The sequence below is a fragment of the Pinus tabuliformis genome, chromosome 2_1 (genome assembly GCF_031772625.1).
Source record: "Pinus tabuliformis cultivar Carrire ecotype Pingquan chromosome 2_1, CPIR1, whole genome shotgun sequence".
Taxonomy (NCBI): domain Eukaryota; kingdom Viridiplantae; phylum Streptophyta; class Pinopsida; order Pinales; family Pinaceae; genus Pinus; species Pinus tabuliformis.
Genome location: NC_142299.1, coordinates 760,805,462 through 760,828,636, shown reverse-complemented (window position 1 = coordinate 760,828,636; position 23,175 = coordinate 760,805,462).

Below are 23,175 nucleotides of genomic sequence, written 5' to 3'. Positions count from 1 at the left end.
GTTCCTAGATTCCACGATGGTGCGATCATGGTCGAGATATGATCCCAGGGCGTTCCCAATGCGAATGAAGACTTCTTCACTCCAATACTGGAGGGGAAGCCCAGGCAGGCGAACCCACAGTGGCCCAGCCCCTATCTGTTCTCGATCTGGATCAAAGAGGGGGCTCCATCCTTTTAGCAGCACCGGCGCCATGTCAATGTGCCAGTACCTAGCTAATACCATGTCTGTATAATTCTCCTTAGCGAAGTGTAGGGCGAACCAACCTCGGGGGAGGACTTGCACCTCATGAAGATCTTTAAGGACCCCTCCCCAAATCTCCTTCACCCAAAGGGTGAGCCGGGTCGTCGAATATGCATGCCCTCGCACATGCCCTACGAGAATAGTGTTCGCCATTCTGGCTGCCTCCCCAATAGCCGATGTATCTCCGAACCGAATAGATATGTCCCTGGAGGTTGCTTTGACGCACTTGGTTCTTTTCTTTCCCGAACGTGGTGCTGATGGGTGATCCACTAATGGATCCGGGGAGCATTCCAAGGGAGTCGCTTTTGATGAGCTGACCCTGACTGCAGGGGTTTCAGAACAACCTGAGGGCGAGAGGAGGGAAGCAGAAGGCCCGACCGCCGACGAAGAGGGGAGTCCAGAAGATGATGCAGCCAGGAACGAAGTGGACGGAGGGTGCTGGTCAAAAGATGGTGACGGGGGGATGACAGACAACAGGAAACGGAGAGTCCCCGGCGACAGAGGAGGGAGATCCAAGCCAGGGGGCTCGTGAGGGGAGGATCCGTCAGGCTGTTGAGTGGGGTGGGGATGTGGGAGAGTAAACACTGGAGAGGGATGCGGCAACGGAAGCGGAGAATGGCTAGGGCCAGCCTTAGACGAAATGAAATTAGGGCGACCAAAAATTACCTGTGAAGGAAGCGGGTCTTCAGAATAGTCTACCTCCTCCTCCGTTTCCATAACATCACCGACAATATCCGAGGTCATCTTGAAAACGACAGTTGGGCCTGAATAACCGGGCCAGGTAACAGGCAGATCAGGTGTGCGATTAAGCTTCAGGTGGCAGAGGGAGGGCTGTCTGAAACCCTAACCGAAACCCTCGCGGTCAGCTACAGAGCACGCCATCCTCCAATCTAATGTAAATGTTATATCTAAGAGTTGTGCCAAATTGATCTTCTTTTGATATTATTCAGAGTCAGTGTCAAATACTTGGGAACATGGTTCGATTAAAATCATGTGAAGGCTTATTGACATCTTTTCGCATGAAGATATTATTAGCATTATCCTCTGTGGTTCAAAGGATACCGTTAAAATTGTAATATGTTAAATTATAATTTAATTTGAATTCCTTCATGTTATATTGTTAATGAGAGTCTTTATTGTTTCAGGTAACTAGATTCATTTTGATTATTTTAAGGATTCATTGCTTTTTATAAATAAAAATTGTGGGTGTTGTCCACTTACTCTATTAAATCAGTGAAAAAATGTCCACCCACTCCAACCAAATATCGAGCTAGTGCAATAAAAACTATTGTAAATGTGTCAAGGGTTTATGCTCTACAAGTTGGTCATAGTAGTAAGACACCAATCTTACATGGAGAATATTAATGTACATTTTATAGTGAATATTATAAGGAATTGATTTTCATCCCATGGATAAGATAGAAAAATACAAAGCTACTTATTTGTTTATTTATGGTATGGTGCTTAATATTGCCCATCTTATATGTTATGACATCCAGTGGCCTCTGCCTTTAATCTATTGCATATATTTATATGGATTCAATATTTACATTAACTCATGGTTGCGATGAAGCTAAGAGGAGTAGGATAAGGAGGATCCGGTCATTTCGTAATGGAACAATTTATTTTTCCATTATGAATGACCAGCTCCTCCTGCTCCTACTCTTGAAGACAAAAATTGCAGTGGTAATGGAGGGAAATTTGAGTTGATCTGCAGGAAAGAAGGGAGTTGCATCTTCCTATGTTGAGCCTTCTTTTGTTGTCACTCCTCTAGTTACTTCATTAACTCTACAACAACAAGAAGGCTAGATGGTAACATCCATGGAAGTGGATATGGACAACTCATGCTCATATAAACCAAATGAATTTGATGCCATGAGAGAAAAAATTATAGCTCATGTGCACAATCCTCACTTAGTCGGAACTTACGTGAACTGTCAAAATTTAAAGTAGATTTATGAAGGATAATATCTTTAATAATTTATGTAGACGAAACATTAGCGAACAATTTTTTCGAGATTTAGATCTCCACTTTTGTGATCATTAGCTGAATGTGTTCAAGTAAAATCCATATGATCCTTTTCCTTATGGGCAACTCATGAATACACTACTAGCCTTGAACAAAACCCATATTAGATTTTTATAACACCACCTCTCATTCTCAATATATTTTTTGATACTTTTCTCTTTGTTTCCAATGAAATTACGTAGTTCCATTGTAGAAAGAAGGCATTTGATAATTTCTTTTGTTGTTTTTAGGTAGGTGTACCCCCCGGGAGGTAGTTTTAGAGTTGGATGACCTAAATCGAAAATTCCAAACTCAACATTGTGTACTTACAATAAGCATCAGAGCGGACCCAGAACTAGATCAATTCATGATGATTTTCTTGAATTCAGATTGTCTTCTCAGATCTAGTTTAAGCATTTTCGAATTGCTAAAAGAGCCACAAATCCAAACACCATAATCAACAACACTGAGTGCATAAAGTAAAGAAACTTAAGATTGTAAGATGATAGATCCATTGTTTTATTGATCTCTAAATTCAACATCCACATCATGTTCTTGGTTGTGATATCATAGTATAATGTCCCATATGATGCCTTGTAGCTATCAGTGAAAGGAGAAACGAGGCATGAAATCTTGCAGACGAATAAAATAAAGGTAGTTAAATATTTATTGGTAATGTAGCAGCTGCCTTCGTCAGTGAAAGTGGGTGACAAAACTTAGAACTCAAGCAATGTGGTGGTGTGAAGCAGTTTGATGAGATTAATATAATTTGAAAATACCTTCTTGATATGAGTTCCACCCTTAACATGGAGATCAATGGCTCTCATGATATAGCTGTGTGGAATGCAGAATACAAAGTTTTTGGAGGAAGTTCATTGTGATGAGTGCATAGGACCTCCGCACTTTGCAGAATCAACTTCCTCTGTACTCTCAATTGAGTATTAATTCATTAATATTTTTCACCCGGCCCTCATCTACATAAAGGACCTGTAATCGCATCAGTTTTGGCAACATTGGGCAAAGAAGTAATACAAAAATGTTAGTGTCAGTGTCAGTGTTAGAGTACTCACCGTCGGAATGGCCACTCACAAAAGTAACCCTTTATTTTTCAATTTAAAATGATTTGTCAGGCACTGACAAATACCGAAAATAAAATTCCCTCCACCAGGGGATTATGTCACTTGAACCCTCACTTGACCAATGGAAAATTAGAAATAAGATTTCTAGAAATTAGAATTTTTTTTGAATTTACAAAAAAAAATGAATATTCCACATTTTCCTAAAGTTTATGCCCTACAAATTGGTTGTAGTAGTAAGACACTAATCTTACATGGAAAATATTAATGTACGTTGTATAATGAATATTATAAGTAAATGATTTTCATCATATGGATGAGATAGAAAAATATAAAGCTAATTATTGGTTTATTGTATGGTATGGTTCTTAATATTTTCCATCTTATTTGCTATGACATCCAGTGGTCTCCACCTTCAATTTATTGCATATATTTATGTGGATTAAATATTTACATTAACTCCTAGTTGCGATGAAGCTAAGAGGAGCAAGAGTAGAAGGAGTTGATCATTTTGTCATGGAATAGTTTATTCTTGAGCAGACCATCATCTCTATTTTTTCCATATATTCAGTGAAAACAAAAGTTTGCAATGGTAATGGAGGGAAATTTGAGCTAATCCATAGGAAAGAAGACTTGGAGATGCGTCTGCGCTTATGATAAGCTTTCATTTGTTATCACTCTTCTAGTTATTTCATTACTTCCACAACAATAGGAAGGCCAGATGGCAACATCCCTGGGAGTGGATATGAATAACTCATGTTCTTGTAAACCAAATGAAGTTGATTCCTTGAGAGAAAAAATTATAGATCATGTGCATTATCCTTTCTTAGTCACAAATTACATAGACTGTCAAAAGGTAAAACAGATTAATGAGGGATAATGTCTTTAATAATTTATGTAGACGAAACATTAATGAACATTTTTTTTTATATTTAGATCTCCAATTTTGTGATCATTAGTTGAATGTGTTTAAGTAAAATCCAGACAAGCCTATGCCTTATGGACGACTCATGACTACACTGCTAGCCTTGAACAAAACCCATATTAGAATTTTACAACACCGCCTCTCATTCACAATATATTTTTTCATAGTTTTCTCTATGTTTCCAATGAAATTACATAGTTCCATAGTAGAAAGTAAGTATTTGAAATTTATTTTGGTTTTCTTTCAGGTAGACACCACCCCAGAGGTAGTTTCAAAGTTGGATGATCTAAGTGAAAAATTCCAAACTCAACATTGTGTACCTACAATAAGCGTCAAAGTGAACCTAGAACTAGATCAATTCATGGTGATTTTATTAAATTTGGATTGTCTTCTTGGATCTAGTTTAAGGTTTTCCAAGTCCTAAAAGCTCCATAGAGCCAAACACCAAAATCGACAACCCAAAGTGCACAAAATCAAGAAACTTAATCTTGTAAGACGATAGATCCACCATTATAGTGATCTTTGAATTCAACATCCACTCTTGTTTCTAGTTGTGATCCCATAATATAGCATCCCATATGATCCCTTATAACTATCAGTGAATGGAGTAGTGGAGCACGAAATCCCGTAGATGGATAAAAGAAATGTGTTCAAATATTTATTGGTAGTGTAGAAGCTGCCTTCATTGGTGAAAGTGGGTAACATAACTTGGAACACAAGCATTATGGTGGTGGGAAGAAATTTGATGAGATTAGAAAATCTTGGAAATAACTTGTTGAGATGAATTCCACCCTGAGCATGGATTAATGGCTTTCATCATATAGCTATTCGGAATGCAGAGTTTTCCGAGGAAATTCATTACGCTGAGTGCAAAGGACCTCCACACTCCACATAATGAAATTCCTTCACACTCTGAATAGAGTATTACTTCATGGATATTTTTTCACCCCACCCCGCCTATGTAAAGGACCTGTAACCACATAGGTTCTAGAAACATTGGACATAGTAGTAGCATAATTATATTAGTGTCAATGTCAATTTTAGACTATTCGCTGATAGAATGGCGACTCACAAAATTAGCCTTTTTTATTTTAAAATTATTTGTCAGGCATTAACAAATACCAAAAATGAAATGCCCTCCACCAGGGGAATTATGTCACATCAAGGCTCACTTAGCCATTGGAAAATTAGAAATAATATTTCTAGAAATTAGAAAATTATTTTACAATTTACAGAAAAATAGGAATATTCAACATTTCCCCGAAACTTTGGTTAAACTTGCAAAAACTCAGCAAAAATAATGGAAATTCAATACACTTTGACTCAAGGTGAGTGCTATAGTGCCTGGCGAGGTAGGGACTAACAAGAGTAATAGATGCAACACAACATAGTCCCTGACTCTACTACTAATTAATTGATTAAGGTTGTGTAGAGTGCGGAAGAAGCACAATCAAAGCTTCCTTTGCACTCCGAAAATTGATTCTTCTGTATTCCATCAAATTGCATCCTGCATCCCACACTCTGCAAATTCACAGTTCTTGTTATTGGGTCAACAAACCTTCCATTTGTGCTTGTTATTATAGACGTAAGAACATAATGTACAATAATTTATGTGTTATAACAATTGTTTGAAGGAGAGCTAGTTTTTTAATTATTCCATACGGGCGTGTACACAACCACACCACATATTCTATATTTACACTGTTAAATAATGTCATCGTTCTGGCACCAGAGTCCCACTTCAACGTTCAATAGCTTGCTATTGAGGCTCTCAGGAGTCACTTGTGCATTTCCCTACAACGCCAGCTTGGAGCACCCGAACGACACAAACATAAACTATGATGAATTCAATTGTCTAATCACAAACACAAACTATGATAAATTGAATTATTTAATCAATTGATGAAAAGTTTTGTGTTGTGCATTTCTTTCGGCAGTGTATTGTTTTCTTTAAAATGATAACTTTGTGAAAAGTGGAATTTTTGAAATAAAATATTGGGACCAACGTTTAGAATGTGAAAGGAAAAAATGGAAACTTCACAAACAAGTAATGCAAATCTCCACACTCAACACAGAGGTGGCTTCCATCGTGTGAAGCTCCACACTCTTCATAGATGAAATGATTTTAATTATGTTAATACACATTTATATTCCCTTAATATTAAAGATACAATGTGACACATCATAAAGATAACGATTTTCATTGCGCAGAGCTCTGCACTTCGCACGAAAGTGGTTTCCATTGTGCTGAGCTCCGAACTCTGCAAAAATGTGGTTTCCATCATGCGGAGCTTGATACAATGTGTGGAGTGCAGAGATTCTTTCTTCCTCCACACCTCCACATAATATTTGTGTGTTCAACCCCAGAGCTAAGCTAACAGGATTCAAGTATTAGCAGGTAAAATATCAACTGGGTAGGGTGAACTTGGAAACGACTTTAATGGGTGTTCACAATTAACATAATCTAGGCTAACTTATAAGTAATTTCTTATGGAAAGAGCACACTGCAAATAAAACCAAATTAGAGTGGAAGGTTAATCACCAACTAATTGGCATTTGTCAAACACTCGCATAATAACAATTCACAACATCAAAATCCATGAAGGGCATAGAGCCAAACAACAAATATGACAACACCGAGTGCATGAAATCAAGAAACTTGAGCTTGTAAGATTACAAATCCACCATTTTATTGATCTCTAAATTCAATGTCCACAACCTATTTATGGTTGTGATATTGTAGTATAACGTACCATCTGATGCCTTGTAGCTACCAGAGAATGGAACAACGGAGCATGAAATTCCACAGAAGGCTAAAATAAAGGTGGTCAAATATTTATTGGTAGTGTAGCAGTTTCCTCCGTCAGTGAAAGTGGTTGAAAGAACCTAGAACGAAAACATCGTGGTGGTGGAAAGAAGTTTGATTAGATTAGCAGAGAAATTGAATTGTTTAATCAATCGATGAAATGTTTTGTGTTGTGCATTTCCTTTGACGATGTATTGTTTGCTTTAAAATGAAAACTTTGTGAAAAGTGGTATTATGAAATAAAGAACTGGGCCCAATGTTTAGAATGCAAAAGGAAAAAAAAATATACTTCACAACCGAGTAATGTAGAGCTCCGTACTCTACACAGAGGTGGTTTCCATCGTTCGTAGCTCCGCACTCCACACAGATGAAATTCTTTTAACTATGCTAATCCAAATTTATATTCTCTCAAGCATAAAGATACGATGTGATGCATCATAAATATAACAAGTTTCATTGTGTGGTGCTCCACACTTTGCACATAAGTTGTTTCCATTGTGCGGAGCTCTACACTCTGCACATAAGTGGTTCTATTGTTTGGTTTGGATTATGGTGTTTGGATAGTATCGACATATGTTTTGACAACGACAAAAATATTATTTGCAAATTTGTTGTAGATTTCAGTGCATGGAGCATTTATTGTCATAGAACTATTTTAGTGAAAAGTCGTTAGATAGACCACAATGTGGTTGCATGTGATAGGAGAAACAATTAGAGTCCGTGTCAAAGACTTAGGAACTTGATTCAATTAATTATCATGCAGAGAATTATTGGCATCTTGTCACGTGAAGATATCATTAGCCTAATCCTCTATGGTCCAAAGGATACCATTAAAAATGCAATGTGTTAAATTATAATTTAATTTGAATTCCTTCATGTTATGTTAATGCGAGGCTTTATTGTTTCAATTAACTAGATTCATTTTGATTATTTTAAGTATTCATCACTTTTTGTGAATAAAAATCATGGGTGTTGTCCACCAACTCTAGCCGAATCTCGAGCTAGCACAATAAAAACTATTGTAAATGTGTTGAGGGTTTATGCCCTACAAGTTAGTCATAGTAGTAAGACAATAATATTACATGGAAAATATTAATGTACATTATATAGTGAATATTTTAGGTAAAGTATTTTCATCCCATGGATAAGATAAAAAAAAAAAAGCTAATTATTGGTTCATTGTATTGTATGGTTCTTAATATTTCCCATTTTATATGTTATGACATCCAGTGGCCTCCACCTTCAATCTATTTCATATATTTATGTGGATTCAATATTTATGTTTTAAATCATGGTTGCGATGAAGCTAAGAGGAGCAGGAGCGGGAGGAGCTCGTCATTTTGTCATGGAACACTTTATTCTTGAGCAGGTTGTCATCTCTTATTTGTCCATATCTTCAGTGAAAACAAAAGTCTGCAGTAGTAATGGAGGGAAATTTGCGCTGATTTGCACGAGAGAAGAGGGGAGATGCGCCTGCGTCTATATTGAGCCTTAATTTGTTGTCACTCATCTAGTTACTTCATTACTTCCACAACAATAGGAAGGTCAGATAGTAACATCTCTGGAAGTGGATATGGACAACTCATGTTCTTGTAAACCAAATGAACCTAATGCCATGGGAGAAAACATTATAGCTCATGTGCATTATCCTTGCTTAGTATCAGCTTACATAGACCATCAAAAGGTAAAATAGATCAATGAGGGATAATATATTTAATAATTTGTGTAGATGAAACATTAGTGAACATTTTTTTCAAGATTTAGATCTCCACTTTTGTGATCATTAGTTGAATGTGTTTAAGTAAAATCTAAATGAGTCCGTGCCTTATGGACCACTCATGACTACACTGTTAGCCTTGAACAAAACCCATATTAGAATTTTACAACACTATCTCTCATTCATAATATATTTTTTCATACTTTTTTATGTGTTTCCCATGAATAGCAGAAAGAAAGTATTTGAAATTTCTTTTGTTTTTTATCAGGTAGGTACCCCCTAGAGGTAGTTTGAGAGTTGGATGATCTAAGTCAGAGATGCCAAAATCAACACTATGTACCTATAATAAGTGTCAAAGTAGACCCAGGACTGGATTAATTCATGGTTATTTATTAAATTTGGATTGTCTTATTGGATCTAGTTTAAGCATTTTCCAAGTCCTAAAAGAGCCACAAATCCAAACACCAAAATCGACAACATAGATTGCACAAAATCAAGAAACTTGAGGTTGTAAGATGATAGATCCACTATTACATTGATCTTTGAATTCAACATCCACACCTTGTTTTTGGTTGTGATCCCATAATATAACATCCCATTTGATGCCTTGCAGTTATCAGTGAATGGAGAAATGAAGCATGAAATCCCATATACGACTAAAACAAAGGCTTTCAAATATTTATTGTTAGTGTAGTAGTTGCCTCTGTTAGTGAAAGTGGCCAACCAAACTTGGAACACAAGCACAGTGGTGGTGGGAAGCAGTTTGATGAGATTAGAAAAAATTGAAAATACATTGTTGAGATGAGTTCCACCTAGGGCATGGAGATTAATGGCTCTCACGATATCCCTATGCAGAATGCAGAGTTTTCAAAGGAAGTTCATTGTGTTGAGGACCTCTGTAATCCGCACAATGAACTTCCTCCAAACTCCGAATATAGTATTACTTCATGGATATGTGTTCACCGCCCCCCCCCCGCATACGTAAAGGAACTATAACCACATCAGTTCTAGAAAAATTGGGCATAATAGTGGCATAACAATGTTATTGTCAGTGTTAGTGTTAGATTACTCACCGACATAATGGCCACTCACAAAATTAGCCTTTATTGTTATTATTTTAAAATCATTAGTCAGGCACTAAAAATACCGAAAATAAAATTCCCTCCACTAAGGGAATTATGTCACATCAATGCTTGCTCATCCAATGGAAAATTAGAAATAAGATTTCTAGAAATTAGAAAATTAATTTTGAATTTACAAAAAATAGGAATATTTGGGATTTTCCTAAAACTTAGGTTAAAATTGCAAAAACTCAGTAGAAATAATGGAAAGTCAACACACTTTGACTCGAGGCGAGTGTTATAGTCCATGGTGAGGAAAGTACAAACAAGAGTAATTGCTGAAACATGGCATAGTCCTTACCTCTACCACTAATTAATTGATTAAGTTTGTGCGGAGTGAAGAAGAAGCATAATTAAAGCTTCTTTTACAATCCACAAATTACTTCATATTCTAGCAAATTGCGTCCTGCATCTCGCACTTCGCAAATTCAGAATTCTTGTTATGGCCAGCAGAACTTCCAGTCATGCTTGTTATTGCAGAGGTAAGAACATAATGCACAATAATTTATGTGTTATAACAATTGTACGAAGGAGAGCTATATTTTTAATTATTCTGACGCGACGTGTATACAACCACACTTCATATTCTATATGTATGCTTTTAAATAATGCCATCATTCTGGCATCAAAGTCCCACTTTAGCGTTCAATATCTTATTATTGCGACTCTCGAGCGTCGCTTATGCATTTCCTTACAACACCAACCTAGAGCACCCCACTGACACAAACACAAACTATGATGAATTGAATTATTTAATCCCAAACACAAACTATGATGAATGGAATTAATTAATCAATAAATGAAAATTTATGTGCTGTGCATTTCTTTTGGTGGTGTATTGTTTGCTTGAAAATGACAATTTTGTGAAAAATGGTATTTTGAAATAAAATACTGGGATCAAAATTTAGAATGCAGAAGGATAGGAAGTATACTTCGCAATCGAGAAATGTAGAGCTCCACACTCTACACAAAGGTTGTTTCCATCGTGCAAAGCTCCGCACTCTGCATAGATGAAATGATTTTAACTACATTAATACACATTTATATTCTCTCAATAATACAGATACGATGTGACACATCATAAAGATAACAAGTTTCATTGTGTGGGGCTCCACACTCGACATAGAAGTGGTTTCCATTGTGTTGAGCTTCGAACCTTGCACATAAGTGGTTTCTATCGTGCAGAGCTTGAAACATATTGTGGAGTACGAAGATGCTTTCTTCCTTCACACCTCTACACAATATTTGTGTGCTAATGAGATTCAAGTATTGGTAGGTAAAATATCGATTGGGTAGGGTGAACTTGGCAACAACTTTAATGGGTGCTCATAATTAACATAATATAGGCTAGCTTACAAGTAATTTCTTATGGAAATAGCACACTGCAAATAAAACCAACTTTGAGTGGAAGTTTAATCACCAACTGCTCCACATTCACCTGAACACTCACATAGTAACAATTCACAACATTAGAATCCATGAAGGCCATAGAGCCAAACACCAAAACTGAGGTTAAAAGGTGCAACTAGGGGCTAATTCCCCTTCCTAGAAACCTTTTATGAATAATATATCTATATCTATATCTATATCTATATCTATATATCTATATATATATATATATATATATATATATATATATATATATATATATATATATATATATATATATAATGATTAGTGTTGAAGAGTCATGTGTCTAAAGACATGACCATTCGTTGAAAATAGCCCATGCCCATGTAAATAACATATTTACCATAAGTTACTACCCATAGTTTAAGCAAGTATTTGGGTAAAATATGGGATAAGGAAAAATATGTAAATAAATATACTTACTAAGAGTTACTGTCCACCATTATTTATAGGTTCTTCAACACTTTAACAAATATGGGTAAAAATGTAGATGTGAAAACTTACTAAAATATAATTTACAAAGGTACATGATCCAATTTACAAAGAGACATGTCTCTTGGGTATCTTGAGTATAAAATTCGCTTGAAACTTTTCATTTTAACAATTTCACGTGAACTAAAGTGAATGCTATTGAGGTTTTAATGTGATTTCTATTGGAATTTGTAGTAACGTTGTTTTTGGGCTAATAAGACATTGAAGTAATTGTTGCAAACATAGAACATACCATAAAATTTAACATGGCATCAGAGCACAAGTGAAGACAAGCCAAAGGAATAAGAGAAACAATCACTATTGAATAATTCCTACTGTTGAACAAGGTCTATTGGAACAAGTGTCCAAGGCTACTCACTCTTATTTCAAGATAGAGGATAAGCTCAATGAAAATTCATATTATCATGCCTGGAAGATGATTCTTGATTTGACCTTGGAGGAACATGAAGTGTTGTATTATGTGTAAGGGAAAGTGGTGGAGCCTCTTTCAAATGCACCTGCTACTGCTAGAATGAAGTATATAAAAGGAGAAGTCAAAGCTAAAAATATATTAGTTGAATCCATTCAAAATCATTTGATCTCTTATATTTTTTATCTCGAAACTTCCAAGGAAATGTGTGATAAGTTGATACGAATGTTTAGAGTGAACAATGCAAATCAAATTCTCTTTCTTAAGAACAAGTTGAAGGATAACAAAATGGACAAAGGGGAGTCTATACAATCATATTTCATGAGAATAACTCAAGTAAAGAATGATTTTCTATCTATTGAAGAAGTTAATTTTAACGGGGAACTCACCCTTATTGCACTGGGAGGTATCACAAGGCCATGGGAAACATTTGTCACCACCATTCTCAACAATGACATGATACTTAGTTTTATTGAGCTATTGGCTAGATGCACTCAAGAGGAAATAAGGATGATGGAGAGAGATAATGTTAGGCCCCTATACTACTAGTGTAACCCCTTATGGTTATTAGTACAACCCACTTATTATATTGATGTACCCATGTAGTGCCCATATTGTTACTATTGTGCCCCATAGAAGCCCACTATAGTTAATATTGTGCCCTTACATTATTATTGTTATGTCGGCTATGATTATGTTATGACCCCTTAGACTCCTATATATAGAAAGGAGGTCTTTTCATTTGTATCATCCAAGAATTGTTCATTTATGTAATGTAAAGGAGGTTGCCTCCTCGAAGAGGCTGAATTCTAAGGCGTTTATCTATCTTTTCTATCTTTTCTTGAGTTGGTTTCATAACATTTGGTATTAGAGCTTTGGATTCTAGGGTTTCGCTGCTCCAAACAGGTCATCATGGAATTTTCGCTATAACTTTTTTTCTGCGACGTTTCAGAAGTTGAAGCAAAATCCCATTTGAGAAGAAATCGCGCTGAACCTTGGGTCCAAATTTTAGAGCTTTTCGCGCTATATTTGCAGAGATATGATCTGGGGAAGTTGGTCTTTTTGTAGACTCTTGAATTACATTCCAAACAGGTGACCTGGGGAAAATCGTCATACCTTTCTCTCTGGGGATCGGATGAAATTTTTGTAAGAAGGTACAAAAAGAGGACGGACTGTAGTTTCTTGTATGCATTTTTTAGATCTAAAGGTCAAAACAGTGACTCGTGGCACGTCGTACAAGTTCTCTCTACTGAACTAGTCTATAATCAAGTCACTATGGGAGATTTCACATAACTCTTTCTTGGAGAATCCAATTTGGATTAGATTGGTGGCATTGGAAAGAGGACACAGAGGGCTACTACAAGTCACAATTTCAGAACTTAAAGATCTGAAAGTACAGAGTTACAATCGTTTTAAGAACGAGCTCCTAAAATCAAGAAAAAGCAAGATGAGGAAGTTTGATGGCAAGGATCCGGTAAACTGGATACTTCAGATGGAGAAATATTTTGATCTACATGGTGTACCATTGTTACAAAAGGTATGTATTGCATCTTCATATTTAGAACCTGATCAATTTTTATGGTATGAAGGGCTTTGTTCTCGTAAACGACTTGTTACATGGTCAATTTTCACGGAGGAAATGATAGCACATTATGAGGATACAAAGAGCAACACCACAACAATTGGAAAGAGTAAAAGGGCTTTGTGACATAGTGGAAAGAAAAATTATGGAAACCAGGAAGCATACCCCTCACAACTATAAAGATGGAAGTGTTGTTTCTCCTAGCCTTCCACAACCTACAAGGGTTACACCACAACAATTGGAAGAAAAAAGAGAAAAAGGGTTTTGTTACAATTGTGATATAAAATGCACTAAAGGTCATAAGTGTGCTGAGAAGAAATTATTTTACATAGAATATGAAGAGGAGGAAGAAAAGGATCAAAAAACATCAAAAGAAGAGGATCTACACCAGGACCCCACCCCAGGGAAAGAAGAAATGAATCAGACCACATCTTGTAAAGCATTGGCACGAATTACCACTCCTCAAACTCTCAAGATAGAAGGACATATCAAGAAGAAAAAGGTGCAAGAAGTGAAAGATCACATCGAGAAAGAAGAAATGAATCCAACCATATCTTGTAATTCATTGGTCAAAATTACCACTCCTCAAACTATCAAGATAGAAGGACATATCAAGAAGAAAAATGTTCAAGAAGTGAAAGATCACATCGAGCATCAAGAAATGAATCCGACCATATCTTGTAAAGGATTGGAAGAAATTGCCACTCCTCAAACTCTAGAGATAGAAGGACATATCAAGAAGAAAAAGGTTGAAGCAGTGAAAGATCACATCGAGCATCAACAAGAAGTTATCCAACTTTTAAAGGATAACACCACTTCGGTGCAAAATCAAACGAAGCAACAGGTAGATCAACATTGTAGTGAAAAATGTTTTGATGTAGGTGATTCGGTATTTTTATTGCTACATCTCAAGCAAGCTATTTATGAGAAGGAAATGTTGGCAATACTACATGCACTTAAAAATGGCGACCTTACCGAATGGGAAGACTCTTCAAGGATGAGGATGTGGAAGCATTGTTTTGTGCTATTTCTATTATCCAACTAGATTGGATAAACGAAGCAAGGGATAAATGGAAGAAGGACGAAGAAGTATGGCCACTTATTCAAAAGTTACAAAATATCCCAATTCAAACAATATTGCCAGAAATTGAAGAGGAAGGAAAAATCATATTGGAACCTGGAGCAGTCACAGAAACAAGAACTCGACAGCTACGAAATCGATCAATTTCAGAGTTTCTCCTCAAGTGGAAGAACTTATGCGCTGAAGATTCCACAAGGGAGGACAAGAATTTTATACAGAAGCATCAAGAACTACTCAAGCATTGAGGACAACGCTTTTTGAAGGAGAGGGGCATGTTAGGCCCCTATACTACTAGTGTAACCCCTTATGGTTATTAGTACAACCCACTTATTATATTGATGTACCCTTGTAGTGCCCATATTGTTACTATTGTGCCCCATAGAAGCCCACTATAGTTAATATTGTGCCCTTACATTATTATTGTTATGTCGGCTATGATTATGTTATGACCCCTTAGACTCCTATATATAGAAAGGAGGTCTTTTCATTTGTATCATCCAAGAATTGTTCATTTATGTAATGTAAAGGAGGTTGCCCCCTCGAAGAGGCTAAATTCTAAGGCGTTTATCTATCTTTTCTATCTTTTCTTGAGTTGGTTTCATAACAGATAAGTCTGTTAATGGAAGTGAACCTAATGTTTTCTCCACACATGCTAAAAGGAGAAATGATGTTGGTCCATCAATTTCAAGAAGACAAGTTTTTGGATCTAAGAAGGGATTCAAAGGAAAAGTAAAAGGAAGATGCTTCAATTGCAACAAGTTTGGCTACTATGCTAGAGAATGTCCTCACAAGAATAATCCTCCAAGGAACAATAGCAATAATCAAAGAAACAATAGGTCTAACTACAAAGGAAAATGGAATGCTCATGTTGCTCGAGAAGGAAATAATCAACCTCCCAAGAGGACAAGAAATGCTAGGTATGATGAAAATAATGTTGTTGAAAAACAAGATGAATATTATCTCATTTCTTCTTTATCTAATATCTCTCCTCTATACACGTTGGATCAATGGTTAATTGATAGTGGAGCCTCAAGGCATTTCACTAGATATAAGGAAGTTCTCTCAAATTTAGTTGAGAGGAATACTAATCTAAATATTATTCTTAGAGATAATGCGACCTACCCCGTGAAAGAAATAGGAACTGTTTCTTTTCACTTGAACTATGGTCAAACCACACATATTCAAGATGTTTTGTATGTGCCCAATTTGAAGAAGAATTTGGTATCTATTTCTGAAATGGAGGACGAAGGCTTCAAGTTGGATTTCACTAATGGAAAGGTACGTGCATGGAATAAGAACTTTAAAGATGCTTTTACTCTTGGGTTTAGGGTTGAAAGTCTTTATCAAGTTGGTGGAAGTACTTTGGGAGCTTTGGAAAATGACACCTCTATTCAATGTGAGCTATGGAAATAGAGATTTGCTCATTTACATTACAAATCCTTACCGAGTGTAAGGAAGCTGGTCACAAGAATGCCCAAATTTCATATGAATCATGAAGGAGTTTGTCAAGGTTGTGTAGCAGGAAAACATACAAAGGGACCATTCCCTTCTAGTGAGAGCAAGACAACTGATATTCTTCAATTGATCCATTCTGACATGGCTAATCCTTTTCCCGTAACTTCATTGGGAGGATACTTATACTATGTGATATTTATGGATGAATTCTCCCACAAAACTTAGATTTATTTCTCGAAGAAGAAGGATGAAGTATTTAGATGGTTTTTCTCTTTCAAAGCATTAGTGGAGAATCATACAAGAAAGAAGATGAAGACATTGAGAATTGATAATGGAATCAGATATGAATCTAATGAATTCAACAATTTTTACAAAGAGGCAGGTATTAAGAGGGAGCTCACTGTTCCATACAATCCACAAAAAAATGGAATTGTCGAGAGAAAGAATCATACAATTATGGAAGCCACCCATGCCATGATTCATGATCAAGGCCTACCAAAGATTTTATGGGGAGAAGTTGTGAACACTGTTGTGTACGTTCAAAATAGGAGTCCTCATCAAAGCTTGGATTTCAAGACACCCTAAAAAATATTCATTGGTAAGAAACCCAATGTTGCACATTTTAGTATCTTTGGTTGCCCTGTATATTTTCATGTACCAAAAGAGAAAAGGAAAAAGTTGGAAGCCTCTGGGAAGAAATGTGTATTTGTTGGATATAGCGAAGATTTAAAGGCATATCGAATTTAGGTACCTGGTCAGAGAAATGTAGTAGTAAGTATAGATGTTACTTATGATGAAGACTCTGCACTTGGAAAAGCAAGGGATCTCCCCATCAAAGGGAAGGCTGATAATGGTACTAAAAGTCAAGAAGAACCTTTGATGGATGAACCTATGCCCAATATTGATGGCCTGATGGATCCACTTGATCCACCTCCTTGTGATCTCTTTATCTCATAGAAAAGGCCACTATGGCTTCAAGATACACTTCAAGATGCAGAAAATCATGCTGCCACAAGAGGAACTTCTTGAGAGAGTAAGAAGCCTACCAAGTATCAAGGATAATTGGGTGCCATGAGTACTATCATTCAAATATAACCTTGGACTTTTGAAGAATATATGAAGTACTAGGTATGGAAAGATGTTATGGTTGAGGAATATGAGTCAATCATAAAGAACAATGTCTAGGAAGTGGTGCCTAGACCCAAGTACAAGTCTGTAGTTGATCCACGTGGATATTGGTGGCCACCTTCCTATTCCACCTAGACCTCCAGTCAGTTTCAATTGTTTCCTTTATTATAGCAACATTTACTATTTTTAGCGGTTTTTTGGGTCTTGAAATTCCGGAGCTGTTTTGACCCCCTAAACAACGTTTTTCTGAGGTTTGTAGCAGGCCCATAATGGGCCTGCGGAAAATCATGTAGTGCTCGAAGAGATATTTGAAACGAGGTATCGCACGTTCCAAACAAACATGATATGGCCAAGTTACGACCCTAGGAAGTTGGATGCCCAATTAACCTCAATGGGGCCCACAAACTCTTAGTGTTTCAACTCCTGGAGTTAGGGCTTTGGTTGTTTAGGGTTTTCCTTTCTTGTTCAATAATAAAAAGGCCTTGAGCCTCATTGTAACATAGTTCAGAGACATGTAGCTACCACATCTCTTCTTAGAGATAAGCTACCATCACCCGAGCTAGTTTATTTCCATTCTGTATGTAAGAATCTTTCAGTTCTTTGATATTAATGAAATGAAGTTTAATTTTTGTTGCATCCTTGTGTTTATGTTTATATCTATATTTTGTTGCATTCCTGCATAAGTCCAGATTAGTGGTATTACAATGATCTTCTCTTTCTATGTTTTTCTTTGCATGTCCCCAACGAGGTCAGGGTATAAGGAATTAAGGCTTGAACTGGTTGAACCTTTGCAAGACCAACCTCGCAAACCCCAACGACCTCCTATGGTGGAAGAAAAGAAAGACGAGGGAGTAGATCCTTTTAAAATAATGCTCGAGGAAGCCCTTAAGCAATAGAGGAATGCGATGATGGATAAATTTTCCCAGAGCTTCGACGACTACCCATGGGTGATGCATATTCATCCAGTAGCCACTTTGGAGGTGCCACTCCTTTTAAGGTACAAGTTAACTTTGACATTCCCATATTTGAAGGCCAAATAGATACAAACGCCATAAATAGATGGTTAAATCTATTGGAAGGATATTTTTCGGTTCATGACTTTCCTAATCGGGAAAATATTACTTTTGCACTCCTCAAAGACACACCCCATGTTAAGGACTGGTGGGAAACCCACTGTGAACAAAAGGACAAGAGGGAATCCTCACTATTTTAATCTGCATCTACTTGGACTTCTTTCCAATACGCCATCAAGGAACAATATTACCTTGTCAGGAGCTATGAATATAAATACAAAAAGTGGACCATGTTGTGGTAGGGAAGGGAGCAATATGTGCCACAGTTCACAAATATTTTTCATACCCTTCGCACGAAGCTGGGTAGCAAGGATTCTGAGTCGAATTTGGTAATAAAATACTGCGACTATCTACATAAGTACATCCAAGATGAGATGGAGTTCCTGGAAATATCCTTGCTTAACACCTCCTATCGATACATTGTCAAGATCAAGCAGAAATTTAAACAGAATAAGCGAGACTTTCAATTTGCGAATCCAAAGCAAGGGAAAGGCACCCCCAGACTGCAGAACAAAGGAAAAAGCTATGGCAGGCAACCTATGATAACTTGCCGAAGCCATAAGCAAAGAACAACATGACGAAGACAAAGAAGGACACAAGGAAATGGTATGAGTTCCATAAGAGCCCCACTCACAACACAAGTGAGTGTCAAGCCAAGCATTCACTAGTACTCGAGCTGAAGGCTTTTGAATTAGATGCATGTTCTAAATCTGAGTCAAAAACCGACAAGGGAAATGAAAAAGGGAAGCATATGATTGATGCGGAGCCTAGTGCCATCATTGCCACCACTAAGTTCCAAAAGATTGAGCCTGAATATCCAGAGGAGGGGTGAGCGGCTCTTCCACTCAGATGTGGGTGAAAGGTTCATTGTTGCAGTTCATTGTCAACAACGGAAGCCAAAAGAACCTCATTTTAGCAGAGGTCATGAAGTGGTTAGGCCTGCTGCTCACATCACACCCACAACCGTACACCATCAGGTGGCTTCACTAAGGGCGAGATCTTCGCGTCAGCCAACAATGTCACCTTCCCTATAACATCAAGCCCTTCACAGATGAGGTACTGTGTGATGTTGCTCTTCTTGAAGTTTGTGATGTATTATTAGGCCAACCATACTTGTGGAAGTGTCGTGCTATGTATGATTCTAGGTTTTTCATTGCCATTATTTATTTGGGAAATAAGTTATACAGGACACCGAAGGTAGCACCGCCTACTGCCATCTCTTTGATCTTTGTGAACCAATGTAGTAAGATCATTTCCCAAACTGGGAAATTTATCTTCCTTATGATTTGCCCTCAAGGCAAGAAGAAGACTTTTGCCACGTCCACAACCTCTAGATAGGGCTCCTCCGCATGGTAGCAACAGATGGACAAGTTCATGGAAGACTACAGGGGCATCTTCACCTCACCCATAGGGGCAACCCTACACTGTTAGGTCAAACACTCCATCAATCTGACCCCCGGTGCACTGCTATCCAATGGATTGATCTATCGATGCTCTGTTCAGGAGGACGATGAAATTAAGAGACACATTTAGGATCTATTGCAGAAAGGAAACATTAGACCAAGTTCATCACCCTGCGGGATCCTGATCGTGTTGGTACAGAAGAGAGATGACACCTGGAGACTCTGTAGTGACTATCGGGCATTGAATAAGATCACTATCTGGAATAGGTATCCAATCCCATATATTGATGACCTTATAGATGAGCTTAAGGGGGCCAAGTATTTTAGCAATATTGACTTGAAATCCGGTTATCACCAAGTATGATTTGAACCCTCTAATGTGTGGAATATTGCCTTCAAATCTAAGGAGGGCCTTTTTGAATGACTGGTAATGCCTTTTAGGTTGACAAATGCCCCCACAACCTTCATGTGTATGATGGATGACATCTTGCGGCCCTTTACCAACTCGTTCATGGTAGTGTACCTAGATAACATCCTGATATTCAGGCGGAGTTGGGAAGAGCACATACACCATATCTGACAGGTCCTCCAATCTTTGTGAAAAAACAAATTATGTGCCAATTTGGAGAAATGAATTTTTGTATGACCTAGGTTCAATATTTGGGATACATCATTATGAGAAAGGTGTGCATGTGGACCCAACCAAGATACAATTTATTCGAGATTCGCTAGCCCTAACTACTCTAACAAAGCTCCGCAACTTTCTAGGTCTTGCCATTTTTTTTATCGCAGGTACGTGTTGGGATTCACTCATATCACTTGCCCTTTGAGTTAAGTCACCAAGGGTGGAGCAAAAGCAAAGTTATTTTGGTTTGAATCCCAACAGAAGGCATTTGTTGCATTTAAGTGTCACATCTACTCTGCACCAGTGCTCACATTACTAGACCTGCAAAGCCCATTTGAAATCGAGACAAACACCTTCGACTATGCTATTTGTGTAGTTCTTATCCAACAGGGGCATCTGGTGGCATATCATAGTGAGACACTTTGATATACAATATGAAAGTATCCCACTTATTACAAAGAGATGTATTCTATTGTGAAAGCATGCCAACAATGGAAGCATTACATTTGGGGGAAGGAAACGATCATCCACATAGACCATCGACTCCTTCAGTTCATACAAACATAAGGGAAGTTAAGTATTGGGGGGTTTTCGCAGTGCACTCTACTTGAATTCAAAAGAGTGAAGGGAACTCTACTTGAATGGTTCATGAGGCACAATACTTGCTAAGGTTTTGCAAATGGGGTAGCAAGCTAAGTGGGTTTGATTGTGGGGAAAACTCCACAGTTAAGCATGCTTGAGCCAGAGATGATTTGGGATGGGTGACCTCCCGGGAAGTCTTGGTTATCGGGTGCAAGCCCCAGAAGCGATGATTGACATTGTGATTAATTTCACTAGTTTCAATCCCACTTCTTCACCCCTGTGAGCATCACACGATGCAATATAAGGGAAGTTGCAGAACAATCACCATCAGAAATGGTCCACATATATGAAACAGTTCCATTTGAACATCAAGTACAAAAAGCAGAGCACCAATAATGTTGCAGACTATCTTAGTCGACCACCGGTTATGGTGTTGACCACTATGTTTGACTCTTGTGGACACAAGACTTCGGGGTGGGTGCATCTTTACAAGAGAGATCTAGAGTTATGCAACACATATCAGATTCCATATTTTCACCTCCAGGGTGCACTGTTATGCCACCTAGTACACCTTTGTGTTCCTACAAATGAGCGTGCCAAGATGATTTGAGAGGTGCACTATAGTTGGGTCACTAGACATTTTGGAGTAGATAAAATAGTGGCAGTGTTGCCGAAGTATTTTTATTGGTCTAACCTTCAACAGGATGTTGGGAAGTACATCAATCTTGCACTGCATGCACCATTGCCAAACCAACAATCAAGAAGCAAGGTCTATACACTCCTCTACCTACTCCTAGTCGGCCTTGGGAATCCATCTCCATGGATTACATGTCAAGCCTTCCTTCTACTAAGCATGGCAATGACTACGTGTTTTTGGTCATCGACAGATTCTCTAAGATGGTCATTAAAGTGGCATGCAAGAAGAGTATCACAACAAAAGCCACTGCTAAGATCTTCTTTGAACGAGTGTGGGTACAGTTTGGGATCCCACAGTCCATTATCTAATATTGGGACATCAGATTTTTGAGTACATTTTGGTCAAGCCTCTGTTCGATGCTGGATACCAAGCTCACTAAGTCCATGACCTTCAACCCCCAAACTGATGGCCAAACAGAGGTCGTCAACAAGATAATAATGCACATTTTGCACATGTACAACTTGAAGCATACGTGCACATGGGATGAAAACCTGCCCTTTGTCTAGCATATCTACAACAAATCTCTCCATAGCTCAACTGACCACAACCCCTTTCAGGTGGGGTTGGGATTCTAACCACTACGTCCCATTGTTGTGGCCATACCATTTGTAGCTACTCAAGCATATTCAGCTCATGTCCAGTTTGAAGCTGATCGAGATAACAACTTCATTGAATGCATTCCTTACATCTGCCAGTACTTCCATGATATATTGGACAAAGCCAATGCTAATTACAAGCAATGTCATGATCAACATTGAGTGCCACACAAGTTCCAGGTGGGCGACACATTTTGGTTACATTTGCAAAAGGATCACCTTGCTGGGCCCCACTACAAGCTTCGCCCACTCTGATATGGGTTGTACACCATCACCAAGGTTGTAGGGGACAATTCCTTTGAGCTCAACATTCCACCATTCCTTGGTCTACACCCAGTATTCAATGTGGACTGACTGCGACCATACTTTCCTCCATTGTTGGACACATCCGATGTTGCTGAGAAGCTGACACCAACAAAGCTCAACCCAAGATGCATCGAGCAAGCCATAACTGAAAGGATCATGGACACACAAATCAAGAACACTTGCCAGTAGAGGATTCAACTATATCAATTTGTCAAAGTGGGCCAACTCCTTCACTAGGGCAAGTGGTTCACTAGGGACCAGGTTCAACATAGATTTCCTCACCTCATGGAGGCTCTGCACTTAATGGGGAATATTTATTCCTAAGGAGGGAGGACTGATATAGGTGGATATTGGTGGCCACCCATCTATTCCACCTATAACTCCACTCAGTTTCATTTATTTCCTTGATTATAGCAGCATTTACTATTTTTAGCAATTTTTCG